Source organism: Sphaeramia orbicularis, chromosome 14 (assembly GCF_902148855.1).
Source record: "Sphaeramia orbicularis chromosome 14, fSphaOr1.1, whole genome shotgun sequence".
Lineage (NCBI taxonomy): Eukaryota > Metazoa > Chordata > Actinopteri > Kurtiformes > Apogonidae > Sphaeramia > Sphaeramia orbicularis.
The window spans coordinates 46,514,713-46,532,941 of NC_043970.1; positions in this window are offsets into that span (position 1 = coordinate 46,514,713).

Consider the following 18,229-nt stretch of genomic DNA (forward strand, 5'->3'; position numbering starts at 1 on the left):
ACACACACACACACACACACACTTTGAACTCTCTTTCTCTTCTTAATTCTTTCCTTCTAAAGCGAAGCCAGGGGAGTAATCCAGCATCTTAGGATCTTCTCTTTTTCACTTCCAAATGCAAATGGAAATCCTTGTTCTACAAACGGCTTATTGAGCGGCTTAAAGAGGAAGTTGTTGCTTCTCATCAGTTTCCTGAAGAAACGAAAAGCAGCGACAGAAGTTCATCCACTGCTGCTGAATCCTTCGACGGATCAGCTCTGGTCTGACCCACACTGGGAATTCAACAAATACACAACAGGAAAAACATTATAGTATAGTCAAATATACAGAGAAAGTATACATGTATGGAGAATAGAATAGAATAGAATAGAATAGAATATTTATTTTTGCTTTTACATCAATCATTGTAATTAGTACATTAATCGCAATAAATAGAGCTGTAACTGATTAATCCAGAAGTGTCAAACATACGGCCCAGGAGCCAAATCCGGCCCGCCAAAGGGTCCAGCCTGGCCCCTGGGATGAATTTGTAAAATGCAAAAATTACACTGAAAATATTAATCATTTTAGTTCAAGTTCCACATACAGACCAATTTAATCTCCAGTGCATCAGATCAGTAAAATACTATCATAATAACCTATAAATACTCACAACTCCACATTTTTCTCTTTGTAAATGTAAACATTTTCATGTCATTTTACCGTATTTACATTAAAACAAACTAACATTTCACAAAAACGCAAAAACCCCAAAACAAATATGAACATTTCGAAATGTCTGAAGTGCAAGTTTACCAATATTCTGCGTGTTATTGAATGTTTTGTGTGTTTGTAGATCCACTGTGATCTGTAAATTATAATTCACTCGTGTAAATGATAAACTGAGACAGAATAGTGTTAAAATTGCACTTAGTTTTCTTAAGAAATTTCAGTTTGTTCATGTTATTCACATTGTTTTAAAGGATAGTTGGTAGATGTAAACATTTTCATCACATAATTTTACTTTTTCGCTCTAAAACATAGAGAAAAGTTTGGAGTTGACATTATTTACATATTATTATGTTATTATTTTACTGGTCCGGCCCACTTCGGATCAAATTTGACTTAATGTGGCTACTAAAATGAGTTTGACACCCCTGGATTAATCGACTCAAAGTGATCCAAAAAAATCATTCAACCACAATTCTCCTGAGTCAAAGCTTTGTTTCCTTCATTTCTCTGCTGTTAAACATTAGTTCCACTGTTGTGTTTCACACGGACGCTTATTGTGACGCACAAAGAAGCTTCAATTCAGGAAAACTGCAATAGAATATCTCCCTTCAATCAAGTCGAGTCGATTAATCAAATCGGGACTTTTTGCTTTGACTTCAAGCACCTAGTTGATTAATCGGTTGCAGCTCTAGAAATAAACATAAAAACCAAAAAAGGAATAGGCTAGAAGCAAAAGCTTATTTTTTTGCCTATCCTTTTCAACTAATACACTGCTTACATCTGCTTAAATGTGTACAGCATCGCGCATTCACGCCATAATAATAATAATTAAAAAAAAAAAAAATCAACAACAAAAACATATCTACCATCCCATTTTAATATTTCTAAATAATTTTAAACTTAAGGTACTTTTTGTTTTTTTTTCAACTTCGCCAAAGGAGTGAATAACTTAAATGCATCATAAGGTCCATTCCATAATTTCACACCCACAATCCCAGTTCATCTAGACTTCACATTTGTCCTCACTTTAATCCACTCACACATATGAATTTTTTTTTTTTTTAAATTTGTCATGAAAATACACTGCCGAAATCAGAATCTTCCTAAGTATATTTTTCCTCATTTCTTGTCAAAACATCTCATCACACTTAAAAAAAATAAGACATAATCACCTGAAGAGTAACTTTTCAGTGAGATATAAGAACTGATTTTTAGACAGTAGATCTGGAAAATCTTATTTCAAGAAATCTTACCAAGATCATTTTCACTTGTTCCACTGACAGATTTTTTTTTTTTTTCTTAATTCAAACAAAGCACTGTGTTTATGTGCCTTGAAGTAAAACAATCAGAAAGCATTTTATTTTCTATTAAACAATATTATTTATTATTATTGTGACTTCAATTTTTTTAATTTTATGTTCTTATCCTGGTTTTTATCCCAGACTGTTTTTTTTTTTTTTTAATCTTCTCTGGGTTTTTATTGTGTTTTATTGCATCTTGTTCTTTATTTATTTGATCTTATTTATTTATGTTATCCTTTTACTTATCCATGCTGCTATACTGATGAATGGTGGAACACTGAGCACATTTTGTCCTGTCTGGACACTCGATCAAGTACCTGCCTAACAGGTTAAATATAAGTTCTGCTGTAATGCCAAAAGCAATCACCTTGTCTGCAAAACAAATCTACCCACGGGTACAAAATAAAGTAAACTTGAACCTTGAACCTTCTATTTCACTGCATTTTTTCTTCTTATTGGTGCTCAGTAAGTTCCTCGCCGGACAGATTTTGGCAGATTTTTTTTCTTAACTCAAGTAAAAAAAATCTGCCAGTGGAACAAATGAAAATTATCTTGGTTAAGATTTCTTGAAATAACATTTTCCAATACGATTGTTTTGGCCACAATTCTACGTATGACTCATTTAAAGGCCAACATTTTTCAAAACTGTTAACAAACTTAGAAATTGTCCAAAAGAAGCAACATACGAGGGGCGACTGAAAAGTTTTGAGCCTAATATGGAAGGGATTAAGGTTCAAGGTTCAAGGTTCAAGGTTTGCTTTTATTGTCATTTGACAGTACAAGTACTACAAACGAAATTTCATTCAAGAAGATTAGGGACTTCAGCCGCTGCCGGTCCAGCGCCGCCACAAGACCCATCCCTCTACGAAACTGCGTTAAAGTACAGAAGAAGATAATGCAAAGCACAAATATAAGACATCATACATTTTACACAGTACACAGATTAAGATATGAAGACCAAATTTGGTCCATGAAATCTTTCACATATCTACTAAATTTCTTGGTCATAGCAATCTTTTTTCCTTTTTTTTTTTTTTTTACAGATCCCTGAACTTTCTGTATCAAGCGTTTCCTGAAAAATGGACAAACTTGAGTATCAGGCTGTCATCAAGTACAAGTACGACCTTTGTCTTCTTTGAGGTTAGTGACATGGGTTGTTTCCATGGTTTCGAAAGCTCCTTGGTTTCAGGCTGAAAGTGATGGACCCAAGTCTCATCCATAGTCACAAATAATAATAATAATAATAATAATAATAATAATAATAATAATGGATTAGATTTATATAGCACTTTTTTGGTCACTCAAAGCACTTTACATTATTGACCCATTATTCATTCGCTCTCACATTCTCCCTCTGGTGGTGGTAAACTACATCTGTATCCACAGTTGCCCTGGGGCAGACTGACAGAAGCGTGGCTGCCAATTCGTGCCCACGGCCCCTCCGACCACCACCAAACATTCCTACGCATTCATGGAGGCAAGGAGGGTGAAGTGTCTTGCCCAAGGACACAACAGACTGACTAGGACAGAGCGGGATTCGAACCGCCAACCCTTCGGTTATTAGATGACCCACTCTACCACCTGAGCCATGGCCACCCAATACCTAAGTTTGTCCGTTTTTCAGGAAACACTTGATACAAAAAGTTCAGGGACCTGTAAAACAGGGGAAAAAAATTGCTATGACCAAGAAATTTAGTGCATAGAATTAAGATATGTGAAAGATTTGGTCTTCATATCTTAATCTTTTCCATGTTAGGCTCAAAACTTTTCAGTCGCCCCTCGTATACCACTTCAAATGAATCCAACCAGTAGTTTTGTTCGAGAAGATGTTTGAAAAAATTGCTAAGAAAATCGCTGATGAAGATGATGTCGGACACAGCGCCTATCGACCGGTGAGCTCCAAAAGAAAGAAAAAAAAACATCTGAGAGACCTCAGAGCTGCAGTGCTTTCAAAGCTACTCCAACTTGATTGAACACAAGGCAAGATGTAATCCCTGTTCATCTGGGACTTCCTGAACAATGGTGGTGAGAAAGGTCTCAGGTGTTCTCTGCTACGAACCATCACAAATAATTCTACAGAAGTAAAGACGATTAAGTGACGAGATGCTTCTTCAAGTGATTTGATGTTATATTCACGATTACATTTTATGTTAACAGTGGAGAGCGGCTAAAAGGAGATCCATTTATATGCAAATGACTCCAACGTCGGGCCAACGTTTTAAATAATTTACCCGTGTTCTTCACACATGTATTACTGTATGTCCACATGAGGTTTAGTCCAGCGTGGATTAACACACCTGAAGATTCAATATCAGGTTTGTTTAACATACACTGTACTGTGCTGGTCACATCCAGAAAAAAATACATTTCACAACTCATTTCGTACAAGCCGATGAATCCGCTGAATGCATTAAAGTACGCGGAGCTGAAGTGAGCTGAGTCAAATCGAACTGAACTGCGGCAGACTGGAGGAAACTCAAGTGCCATTGAATTTGCCGTCTATTGAAATGAACTTAACACACGGTAGAGAGCGCAAAACCTGTGCTGCCGGCTGCTGATAAGCGCAGCGCCGCGTGTGCGAGTAAGCCTCGTATCTGCTGTTTGATCAGACGCTGTTGTTGGGATTGTTGGGTGCTGAATGTCAGACACTTCCATGCGTCGCACCATTTGGCAGATGTAGACGAGGCGAGGCTGGCAGCCGACCAGCCGAGCGCCGTGACAGAAAGCATTTCATACGGAAAGAGAGAATAGTCTGTGCGTCAGCCTACTCAATGTAAATACATGATGTTTTACGCCGTGTGCAATGTAAACACACGACTAAAGACCGGCTGAAACATTGTCAGACCGGACACAAAAAGAATCAGCACCGAGTGTTTCCAGTGAATGGAACAGATTCTAGTCTTTGACAGGCGGAGAGTAAAACAAACTTCATGACTGACAGTGTCTTTGTGGTTGAATTCATACCAGATTGGGTTTATAGATTGCCAGCCACACAGAATACATCTGATTACATTTTGGGAACAGTAGGTAAAAGTTCAGATTTTTTATGAATTTTTAAAATCTTTTTTTTCCCCATTTAATTATAATGGCCAAAATTTAACATGTCTGGAGCAGCAAAACTATTGGATAAATTCATACCAAATTGGGTTTACAGATTGCCAGTGACTCAGAATAGATCTGATTACATTTTGGGAACAGTAGGTAAAAGTTCAGATTTTTTATGAATTTTTAAAATCTTTTTTTTCCCCATTTAATTATAATGGCCAAAATTTAACATGTCTGGAGCAGCAAAACTATTGGATAAATTCATACCAAATTGGGTTTACAGATTGCCAGTGACTCAGAATAGATCTGATTACATTTTGGGAACAGTAGGTAAAAGTTCAGATTTTTTATGAATTTTTAAAATCTTTTTTTTCCCCATTTAATTATAATGGCCAAAATTTAACATGTCTGGAGCAGCAAAACTATTGGATAAATTCATACCAAATTGGGTTTACAGATTACCAGCGACACAGAATAGATCTGATTACATTTTGGGAACAGGAGGTAAAACTTCAAATTTTTAATTACATTTTTTTTTTTTTAAACTATTTTTTACCCCCATTTACTTATAATGACCAACATTTCACATATCTGTAGCAGCAAAAAAATTGCTTCAATTCATACCAAATTGGGTTTATAGATTTGCAGTGACACAGAATAGATCTGATTACATTTTGGGAACAATAGGTAAAAGTTCAAATTTTTAAGCTTTTTTTTTTTTTTTTTTTTTTTTTTTTTACTTATAATGGCCAAAACTTCACATGTCTGTAGCAGCAAAACTATTAGATAAATTAATACCAAATTGGGTTTATAGATTGCCAGTGACTCAGAATAGATCTGATTACATTTTGGGAACAGTAGGTAAAAGTTCAGATTTTTTATGAATTTTTAAAATCTTTTTTTTCCCCATTTAATTATAATGGCCAAAATTTAACATGTCTGGAGCAGCAAAACTATTGGATAAATTCATACCAAATTGGGTTTACAGATTGCCAGCGACACAGAATAGATCTGATTACATTTTGGGAACAGGAGGTAAAACTTCAAATTTTTAATTACATATATATATATTTTTTTTTAACTATTTTTTACCCCCATTTACTTATAATGACCAAAATTTCACATGTCTGTAGCAGCAAAACAATTGCTTCAATTCATACCAAATTGGGTTTACAGATTGCCAGCGACACAGAATAGATCTGATTACATTTTGGGAACAGGAGGTAAAACTTCAAATTTTTAATTACATTTTTTTTTTTTTTTTTTTTTTTTTAACTATTTTTTACCCCCATTTACTTATGATGACCAACATTTCACATGTCTGTAGCAGCAAAACAATTGCTTCAATTCATACCAAATTGGGTTTATAGATTTGCAGTGACACAGAATAGATCTGATTACATTTTGGGAACAATAGATAAAAGTTCAAATTTTTAAGCTTTTTTTTTTTTTTTTCCTTTTTACTTATAATGGCCAAAACATCACATGTCTGTAGCAGCAAAACTATTAGATAAATTAATACCAAATTGGGTTTATAGATTGCCAGCGACACAGAATACATCTGATTACATTTTGGGAACAGTAGGTAAAAGTTCAGATTTTTTATGAATTTTTAAAATCTTTTTTTTCCCCATTTAATTATAATGGCCAAAATTTAACATGTCTGGAGCAGCAAAACTATTGGATAAATTCATACCAAATTGGGTTTACAGATTGCCAGCGACACAGAATAGATCTGATTACATTTTGGGAACAGGAGGTAAAACTTCAAATTTTTAATTACATTTTTTTTTTTTTTAACTATTTTTTACCCCCATTTACTTATAATGACCAACATTTCACATGTCTGTAGCAGCAAAAAAATTGCTTCAATTCATACCAAATTGGGTTTATAGATTTGCAGTGACACAGAATAGATCTGATTACATTTTGGGAACAATAGGTAAAAGTTCAAATTTTTAAGCTTTTTTTTTTTTTTTTTTTTTTTTTTACTTATAATGGCCAAAACTTCACATGTCTGTAGCAGCAAAACTATTAGATAAATTAATACCAAATTGGGTTTATAGATTGCCAGTGACTCTGAATACATCGGATTACATTTTGGGAACAGTAGGTAAAAGTTCAGATTTTTTATGAATTTTTAAAATCTTTTTTTTCCCCATTTAATTATAATGGCCAAAATTTCACATGTCTGGAGCAGCAAAACTATTGGATAAATTCATACCAAATTGGGTTTACAGATTGCCAGCGACACAGAATAGATCTGATTACATTTTGGGAACAGGAGGTAAAACTTCAAATTTTTAATTACATTTTTTTTTTTTTTTTTTAACTATTTTTTACCCCCATTTACTTATAATGACCAAAATTTCACATATCTGTAGCAGCAAAACAATTGCTTCAATTCATACCAAATTGGGTTTATAGATTTGCAGTGAAACAGAATAGATCTGATTACATTTTGGGAACAATAGGTAAAAGTTCAAATTTTTAAGCTTTTTTTTTTTTTTTTTTTTTTTTTTTTACTTATAATGGCCAAAACTTCACATGTCTGTAGCAGCAAAACTATTAGATAAATTAATACCAAATTGGGTTTATAGATTGCCAGTGACTCAGAATAGATCTGATTACATTTTGGGAACAGTAGGTAAAAGTTCAGATTTTTTATGAATTTTTAAAATCTTTTTTTTCCCCATTTAATTATAATGGCCAAAATTTAACATGTCTGGAGCAGCAAAACTATTGGATAAATTCATACCAAATTGGGTTTACAGATTGCCAGCGACACAGAATAGATCTGATTACATTTTGGGAACAGGAGGTAAAACTTCAAATTTTTAATTACATATATATATATATTTTTTTAACTATTTTTTACCCCCATTTACTTATAATGACCAAAATTTCACATGTCTGTAGCAGCAAAACAATTGCTTCAATTCATACCAAATTGGGTTTACAGATTGCCAGCGACACAGAATAGATCTGATTACATTTTGGGAACAGGAGGTAAAACTTCAAATTTTTAATTACATTTTTTTTTTTTTAAACTATTTTTTACCCCCATTTACTTATGATGACCAACATTTCACATGTCTGTAGCAGCAAAACAATTGCTTCAATTCATACCAAATTGGGTTTATAGATTTGCAGTGACACAGAATAGATCTGATTACATTTTGGGAACAATAGATAAAAGTTCAAATTTTTAAGCTTTTTTTTTTTTTTTTCCTTTTTACTTATAATGGCCAAAACATCACATGTCTGTAGCAGCAAAACTATTAGATAAATTAATACCAAATTGGGTTTATAGATTGCCAGCGACACAGAATACATCTGATTACATTTTGGGAACAGTAGGTAAAAGTTCAGATTTTTTATGAATTTTTAAAATCTTTTTTTTCCCCATTTAATTATAATGGCCAAAATTTCACATGTCTGGAGCAGCAAAACTATTGGATAAATTCATACCAAATTGGGTTTACAGATTGCCAGCGACACAGAATAGATCTGATTACATTTTGGGAACAGGAGGTAAAACTTCAAATTTTTAATTACATTTTTTTTTTTTTTAACTATTTTTTACCCCCATTTACTTATAATGACCAACATTTCACATGTCTGTAGCAGCAAAAAAATTGCTTCAATTCATACCAAATTGGGTTTATAGATTTGCAGTGACACAGAATAGATCTGATTACATTTTGGGAACAATAGGTAAAAGTTCAAATTTTTAAGCTTTTTTTTTTTTTTTTTTTTTTTTTTACTTATAATGGCCAAAACTTCACATGTCTGTAGCAGCAAAACTATTAGATAAATTAATACCAAATTGGGTTTATAGATTGCCAGTGACTCAGAATACATCTGATTACATTTTGGGAACAGTAGGTAAAAGTTCAGATTTTTTATGAATTTTTAAAATCTTTTTTTTCCCCATTTAATTATAATGGCCAAAATTTCACATGTCTGGAGCAGCAAAACTATTGGATAAATTCATACCAAATTGGGTTTACAGATTGCCAGCGACACAGAATAGATCTGATTACATTTTGGGAACAGGAGGTAAAACTTCAAATTTTTAATTACATTTTTTTTTTTTTTTTTTAACTGTTTTTTACCCCCATTTACTTATAATGACCAAAATTTCACATGTCTGTAGCAGCAAAACAATTGCTTCAATTCATACCAAATTGGGTTTATAGATTTGCAGTGAAACAGAATAGATCTGATTACATTTTGGGAACAATAGGTAAAAGTTCAAATTTTTAAGCTTTTTTTTTTTTTTTTTTTTTTTTTTTTTACTTATAATGGCCAAAACTTCACATGTCTGTAGCAGCAAAACTATTAGATAAATTAATACCAAATTGGGTTTATAGATTGCCAGTGACTCAGAATAGATCTGATTACATTTTGGGAACAGTAGGTAAAAGTTCAGATTTTTTATGAATTTTTAAAATCTTTTTTTTCCCCATTTAATTATAATGGCCAAAATTTAACATGTCTGGAGCAGCAAAACTATTGGATAAATTCATACCAAATTGGGTTTACAGATTGCCAGCGACACAGAATAGATCTGATTACATTTTGGGAACAGGAGGTAAAACTTCAAATTTTTAATTACATTTTTTTTTTTTTTTTTTTAAACTATTTTTTACCCCCATTTACTTATAATGACCAAAATTTCACATGTCTGTAGCAGCAAAACAATTGCTTCAATTCATACCAAATTGGGTTTATAGATTTGCAGTGAAACAGAATAGATCTGATTACATTTTGGGAACAATAGGTAAAAGTTCAAATTTTTAAGCTTTTTTTTTTTTATACTTATAATGGCCAAAACTTCACATGTCTGTAGCAGCAAAACTATTAGATAAATTAATACCAAATTGGGTTTATAGATTGCCAGTGACTCAGAATAGATCTGATTACATTTTGGGAACAGTAGGTAAAAGTTCAGATTTTTTATGAATTTTTAAAATCTTTTTTTTCCCCATTTAATTATAATGGCCAAAATTTCACATGTCTGGAGCAGCAAAACTATTGGATAAATTCATACCAAATTGGGTTTACAGATTGCCAGCGACACAGAATAGATCTGATTACATTTTGGGAACAGGAGGTAAAACTTCAAATTTTTAATTACATTTTTTTTTTTTTAAACTATTTTTTACCCCCATTTACTTATAATGACCAACATTTCACATATCTGTAGCAGCAAAAAAATTGCTTCAATTCATACCAAATTGGGTTTATAGATTTGCAGTGACACAGAATAGATCTGATTACATTTTGGGAACAATAGGTAAAAGTTCAAATTTTTAAGCTTTTTTTTTTTTTTTTTTTTTTTTTTTTTACTTATAATGGCCAAAACTTCACATGTCTGTAGCAGCAAAACTATTAGATAAATTAATACCAAATTGGGTTTATAGATTGCCAGTGACTCAGAATAGATCTGATTACATTTTGGGAACAGTAGGTAAAAGTTCAGATTTTTTATGAATTTTTAAAATCTTTTTTTTCCCCATTTAATTATAATGGCCAAAATTTAACATGTCTGGAGCAGCAAAACTATTAGATAAATTAATACCAAATTGGGTTTATAGATTGCCAGTGACTCAGAATAGATCTGATTACATTTTGGGAACAGTAGGTAAAAGTTCAGATTTTTTATGAATTTTTAAAATCTTTTTTTTCCCCATTTAATTATAATGGCCAAAATTTCACATGTCTGTAGCAGCAAAACTATTGCTTCAATTCATACCAAATTGGGTTTATATATTTGCAGTGACAAAGAATAGATCTGATTACATTTTGGGAACAATAGATAAAAGTTCAAATTTTTAAGCTTTTTTTTTTTTTTTTCCTTTTTAATTATAATGGCCAAAACATCACATGTCTGTAGCAGCAAAACTATTAGATAAATTAATACCAAATTGGGTTTATAGATTGCCAGTGACTCAGAATAGATCTGATTACATTTTGGGAACAGGAGGTAAAAGTTCAGATTTTTTATGAATTTTTAAAATCTTTTTTTTCCCCATTTAATTATAATGGCCAAAATTTAACATGTCTGGAGCAGCAAAACAATTGCTTCAATTCATACCAAATTGGGTTTACAGATTTGCAGTGAAACAGAATAGATCTGATTACATTTTGGGAACAATAGGTAAAAGTTCAAATTTTTAAGCTTTTTTTTTTTTTTTTTTTTTTACTTATAATGGCCAAAACTTCACATGTCTGTAGCAGCAAAACTATTAGATAAATTAATACCAAATTGGGTTTATAGATTGCCAGTGACACAGAATAGATCTGATTCCATTTTGGGAACAGTAGGTAAAAGTTCAGATTTTTAATGAGTTTTTTTATTTTTATTTTTTTCCCATTTACTTATAATGGCCAAAATTTCACATGTCTGTAGCAGCAAAACTAATGCATACATTTGTACCTAATTGGGTTTATAGATCGCCAGTGACACAGAATAGATCTGATTATATTTTGGAAACAGTAGGTAAAAGTTCAGATTTTTAATGAATTTTTTTTATCTTTTTTTTCCCCATTTACTTATAATAGCCAAAAGTTACATGTCTGTAGCAGCAAAACTACTGGATAAATTCATACCATTTTGGATTTATAGATTGCCACTGACACAGAATAGATCTGATTAATTTTTGAGAACAGTAGGTAAAAGTTCAGATTTTTAATGAATTTTTTAAAATCTTTTTTCCCTGAAAATGAATTGCAGTTTGTGGGATGGTGTTTAAGCGTCCACTGTGTTAGCTGATATGGAACTAAAACTACAAAACTCATGAATCTACAAGAGAACAGCTGGAGAATACCTTTTCACTGGAGTGACCACTATGCATGAAAGGGTTAAATACAACAAAATACGTGATTTTCAAGGAAACAAAGCAAAATACAGAGGATAATATTACAATAAATGGTGATAAATCACTTCAGAAATGTAAAATTTAGAGGAAAAAATCATATGGGAACTGCCACAAAACTAGCACTAGGTCTTTACGGATTAATTCAACATAATTTTCACAACAAACAGACTCTTAAACAAAGCCAGGACATGTCGAAATATGAACCCTCACCCCCAAAAATTTCCCATCATCCCTGATCCTCCCAGCTGTGCGATGGACTAAGTCCAAAACTGCACGCTATCGCTCTGATAAAATCCCTGAGCTACAGTTTAGCGCGGACATTTCCTTAAATACTTGACGGAGATTACACTGCAGTTTTCCCTCAGCAGAGCCAAGACATTGACTCGGTTATTTAACATTTAAACCGCAGTTTAAATAAGACATTCATACACCAGGATGGAAGGGCGAAGGCGAGGGCGAAGGCGGAGGGGGGGGGGGGATCCGATAAGTGAGCTGCTGCCCTTCAGCAGAAAATGATCAGGGATAAAACTCTGAGCTAAAAAAGGTCTTTTATGGACGACCAGGCAAGACAGTGGAGCACCGAGGGAAGTCACATCACGTCCAAACCATTCGACTCTAGCAACGGAGAAGTACAGAGTGTGTGGACCGACACTATAATCATGGATTTTTCGGAAACTCTGCGGGTGTTTCTTGCAGAGGAGTGAGAGGGTTTACCCGGTGAAAGGCCGATGCCTCCTTCATTGTGTTTCTGCAGAGATGTTTGAGTTTGTGATCCACAGCGAGAGGAAATGTTTAATGGATCACAGAGCGTTGAATTATGAGCTTTGGAGACCAAGGAGACAGGTACAGTAATAAGAGTCTGAACCAGGAGGCGGCAGAAGCAAGGAATATTACAATTACAAAGTCATTTTCAACATTTTTTTTTTTTTTTACCACTGAGTGGAAAAAAAAAAAGATCCAGTGCTAATCCTGAAACTTCCTGCTGAGAAGGAAATCCGGTTATATATCTACACTTGATATACTGAGAGGCAATATATCCCTATATCCTAAATCTATAACTCCTCATGCAACATACACTACACTGTAACAAAAAAAATAAAAAATAAAAAATTAAATATATATATATATATATATATATATATATATATATATATATATATATATATATATATATATATATGTCGAGGCGCAAAACAGAATCTGGCCCGATTCAGAATCGGGCCGGCCCAGAATGGAATTCTATTCTAGGCCGGCCTAGAATGGAATCCTGCTGCTATAATGTTATTTTTATACCATGTTTAATGCAAATGATCCATAATTCCATAATTTGTCATAATTTTACATTTTCAGTCTTACATACCTTGAGTAACTATTGTCAATTTCAGTCGATTTCACTGTACCATATATTGGTGGGGAGTACCACCAGGTTCTATTTGTAAATAAAGTGTATTATAGTTTACAATTAAAATGTTGTTTGTTTAATTTTTTTTTCACATATTTGCAAATTCTATGTATTGATTTTTGTAATAATTTAGATCATTTGCATTAAACATGGTATAAAAATAACATTATAGCAGCAGGATTCCATTCTAGGCCGGCCTAGAATAGAATTCCATTCTGGGCCGGCCTGATTCTGAATCGGGCCAGATTCCGTTTTGGGCCTCGACATATATATATATATATATATATATATATATATATATATATATATATATACACACACACATATAATTTTCAATGAGACTCAGTTGTACAATCCTCTGATAAAAACTGTATTTGGACAGTTTATCAGTGCTTATACATGTTATACATTCACAAAAATACATTTATTCAACATTTTTGTTGTGAAACCTCCCGTAATTACACAAGATATTTGTCAATTAACAAACAAGTCTTGTTCAGCTTACAGAACAAATACTTCTTTTATGGTTAATTGTCAGTAATTTTATCTGGTTTTGATTTTTTTTTTTTTTTTTTTTACCGTATTAAACTTTAAATTAACAGTTTAATCTCATAAATAGAAAATAAATATTTGTGAAATTAGGATACATTTGCAAATGTATTTTTTTGTGAAAAAATAAAAAAAAAATCTTTTAAAAAATGGAAATTTTATGGTTATTCACAGTTACAGTTTTTTCATCTTATTTTACATTTGACATGTAAAATCACAGTCTATTTTTGTCATTTCATCGATATTTTCCTGTATCTTAAAAATACAGGAAAATTATGTAGAATAAACAGTGAAAATTATGTTAAATTACAGAATTTTTTTTTACAGTGTATATAAGACATAACACACTTCTCCTGATTTAACCCATAAAGACCCGAACATCCACCAGCAACCAACAGCATCTACTGATCTACACTGTTTAATAACTTCTGACCCACTAATCCTGTCAATACATGTAAATAATTGGTGTAAAATACAGTTTGTCGTCTTTCATGGTCATCAGTTGTGACCCATTTGGACGTTCAGAGGCTTTCTGGTTACCATGGAAACACTGTCATCGTCTACAACATTGATTCACCAGTAAAAGATCAATGGCATTGGATGGAGACATTTGGTTTATGTTCAATTAATGATACATTTTACCGAAAAAGTCACGTTTTCTTCAGTTTTCTGTTTTTGACATAATAACCTTCAACTTTAATCTGAGCTTCAATGAAAATCTACATGATCACTAAATTAAAAAGAGGAAAATACCAGATTTTCACTTAAAAATGCAAAACACAGAGTAAAATAGTCGAGTAAAAAGGTGATAAATCACTTAAGAAAAGTTAAATATAGAGAAAAAAAACTGCCACAAAATTAGCAAGGTTAATTTAATTGCAGATTTAAGGAGGTTTCTGGCTTTAGAACAGTGTAATAAGTTGCTACAAGTTGCTTTCACTGGAGATTCGACGACGGGATATCGCTCTTATAAATTTGTAACTGTTAGAGCAAAACTCATGGTATATCCTTGGGAGAAATACATGATTTAACGGGAAGAAACTCTTCATTTATTTCACACAGAATATCCGAAGGGAGAACTTTAAGAGAGACGGTGAATTTAAATGCCAGGTTGGTGAAATTTTAGAAGTGATAATGTCCCATCCCCACATCCTTGTAGTCATTATATCTCTGCAAGAGTGTAAGATAAAAAAAATAAATAAATAGAAAAAAAAAATGAAAAAAGATTAAGTGTTCCGCATATTCTACAAATGTCTTCACCACTTGGTTTTCACTGCTGTCACAGTTCATTATGAACCTGAATTTTTCCAAAACAGCTCATTTATAGAAAGCAGATGGGTGGTCCAGCATCTGTGTGTCATTGATGCTACCCATATTGCAAAACCAATCACCTAGCTTAGCATAGTAGGTATTGCTAAATAAAATTCTCATTTTGTGCCGTAATCTCCATTAGGGCTGGGTATCATGGCCAATTTCCATAATCAATTCGATTTTGATTCTTAAGGTTCTGAATCGATTAATTGCGATTCGATTCAATTCAATATCAATTCGATTCAGTATTAATTGATTGATTCAGAGTAATTTAGTGATACCAAAGTACAATTGTGAGTCGTAACCTGATTATTTAAGTACCGCAGTCATGCAACACATCAATACTGGGATCAATATTGATATTAGAAAGGAAATAAATCTGACATTTCAGCAGTAAATTACTGAATGTGCTTTGAAATAATGAACGGGACAGAAACATTCCCATGTTTTTACAGTGGTTAAGAACGGACTTCGTCACCTTTATTCTGTTTTATGGCTGGAGGCTTGTACTCACTGGGTTGGGGGGGCGCTCTGTGAGTGTTGGCCGGAGCGGGGCTGGGGGGTGCACGTGCTCCGTGACTGTTGGTCAGGGGTAGCGTTGCGGTCAGACATTGTCACTTTACTATTCCTCTAACTCCATACTCAGCCATAGGTGATAGTATGGATCCAAGTTATTATTCAAAGAACGACTGGCTTCTGCGACTCGCCGGGCGGCCACTTCCTTCACACTGTGGGTTTGAGTTTGAGGCCGCAGGACCTCCAGCGGAGGGGGTTTTCCTCACCGCGTCTTTTTCGCAAGCAATACCAAGTCTTCCCCAGGGGTTCGCAAGACGGAGCCGCCCACGGTTCTGCGTACTCCTGGTCCTGCTCTGAAAAATCGATCTCATCCACTATTAATCGATTACGTAAAATTAAAATGAGATCGATCTAAAATCGATTAAATCAATTTTTTTACCCAGACCTAATCTCCACCTCGTTTTTCTGCCTCCGTCCATAATAATATACCGTATTTTCCGGACTGTAAGCCGCTACTTTTTTCTCAAGCTTTGAACCATGTGGCTTATACAACAATGCGGCTCAAGTATAGATTTTTACGGGCTAACGGCCTCCAGGGGGCGCTCTAGCAGGAAGTGTGAAAGTGAGACAGACATGTGGAAGAGGTGATGAAGAGGAGAAGTTTTAAGCTTAACTTTTAACAATCATTTTGCGTGTCATGCACAAACCCTCATCATGGAAAACACACGAAGAAATGCATATGATGCAGCTTTTAAGTTAAAACCAACTGATGTGTCTGTAAAGAAGGAAATAGAGCTGATGCACAGAAGTGACAATGAGAAACAACGGAAGAGAGACGTAGATGTTTGACTCCGACACTGAAGAAGACGACTGCAGTGGTTTCAATGAGCAGAAGGAAGATGAAGATACAGATCAGTGGAGCTGTCCTCCAACAGCTCCACTGGCTCCCGGTTAAGTTCCGGATTGAATTTAAAATCCTTCTTTTGACATTCAAGGCCATCCATAACCTCGCCCCTCCATATCTGTCTGACCTCCTTCATGTTGCCACTCCCTCTTGTACCCTCCGATCTTCCTCCTCCATCCACCTCACTGTTCCCTCTGCCCGTCTCACCACCATGGGGAGCAGAGCTTTCAGCCGCTCTGCTCCCTAACTCTGGAACTCCTTGCCACTGGACCTCAGAAACACCACTTCACTCCCTGTCTTCAAATCCAGACTCAAAACGCATCTGTTTAGGACCGCTTTCACTTTGTAAACACAACTGCATTGTCCAATTTTTTTTTATTTTTTTTAACCTGCCTTTTATTTTTTACTCTGCTTTATTGCTTGTTTTATACTCTCCTGTTTTACTGTTTTACTGTACGGTATCCTTTAGTGCCAAGAAAGGCTCCTATAAATAAAATGTATTATTATTATTATTATTATTATTATTATTATTATTATTATTATTATTATTATTATTATTATTATTATTATCAATGACTTTTCTGGGTTTTTGAACCAGCTGTGTTCCTGCCGTTTTACTGCCGTGTTACAGGTACTGTTTGGAAAAAAACAGTTAAGGCAGTGGTTCCCAAACTTTTTTGGCTTGTGACCCCATTTTAGTATCACAACTTTCTGGCGAACCCCAGACTTTCAAAACAGAAACATTTTTTTGCTAAAATTAATTTTATTTTCCTTGGTCAGGATATGTACAGTCAGTTCAGCTTGTATTTACAAGGCTGACAATCAACACTGAACAAACAAGAACTCAAACTATGAATTATGAAAGAGCAGCAGCATATTAACCCTTAAGGGTTTGAGCCTATTTAGGCTGTTTTTGAGTTCTTTTGATTTTGTCTTTATATACTATATAAATCAAGGTTTACCACACCCATGTGTAGTATCTTTTTTTTTCAGCACAACTTCATCTATCTCATTTACCTTTTTTTTTTTTTTTTCACTTGAACCTACTATATCAACACAAAAGGCCAAAAAAAAAACACACAAAAAATATAAAATCCAATTTGAAAAATGAATATAATTTATTGCATAAATACCACAGAGATGCTCAACGAACCTTTTCAAAGACTTTAAAAGTGAATATTGGTTCCAAATATTAGGTTTATAAAATTAAAATTGTAATAAATTAAAAATATACTCAAATATTTGACCTAAAAGCATATCTTTACATAGGCATTTTCTCCGGTTTTCTCAATCCATTACTAGAAATTTATGGCGGCCCCATTTGAATTCCAGGCGGCCCCCAAGGTTGAAAAACACTGAGTTAAGGTATGGAAATACAGGGGTTGGACAAAATAATGGAAACACCTTCACCTCAAGATGATAATGCCCCAATCCATACAGCTAGAATTGTTAAAGAATGGCATGAGGAACATTCTAATGAAGTCGAGCATCTCGTATGGCCGGCACAGTCCCCAGACCTCAACATTATTGAGCATTTATGGTCAGTTTTAGAGATTCAAGGAAGACGTCGATTTCCACCGCCATCGTCTCTAAAAGAGTTGGA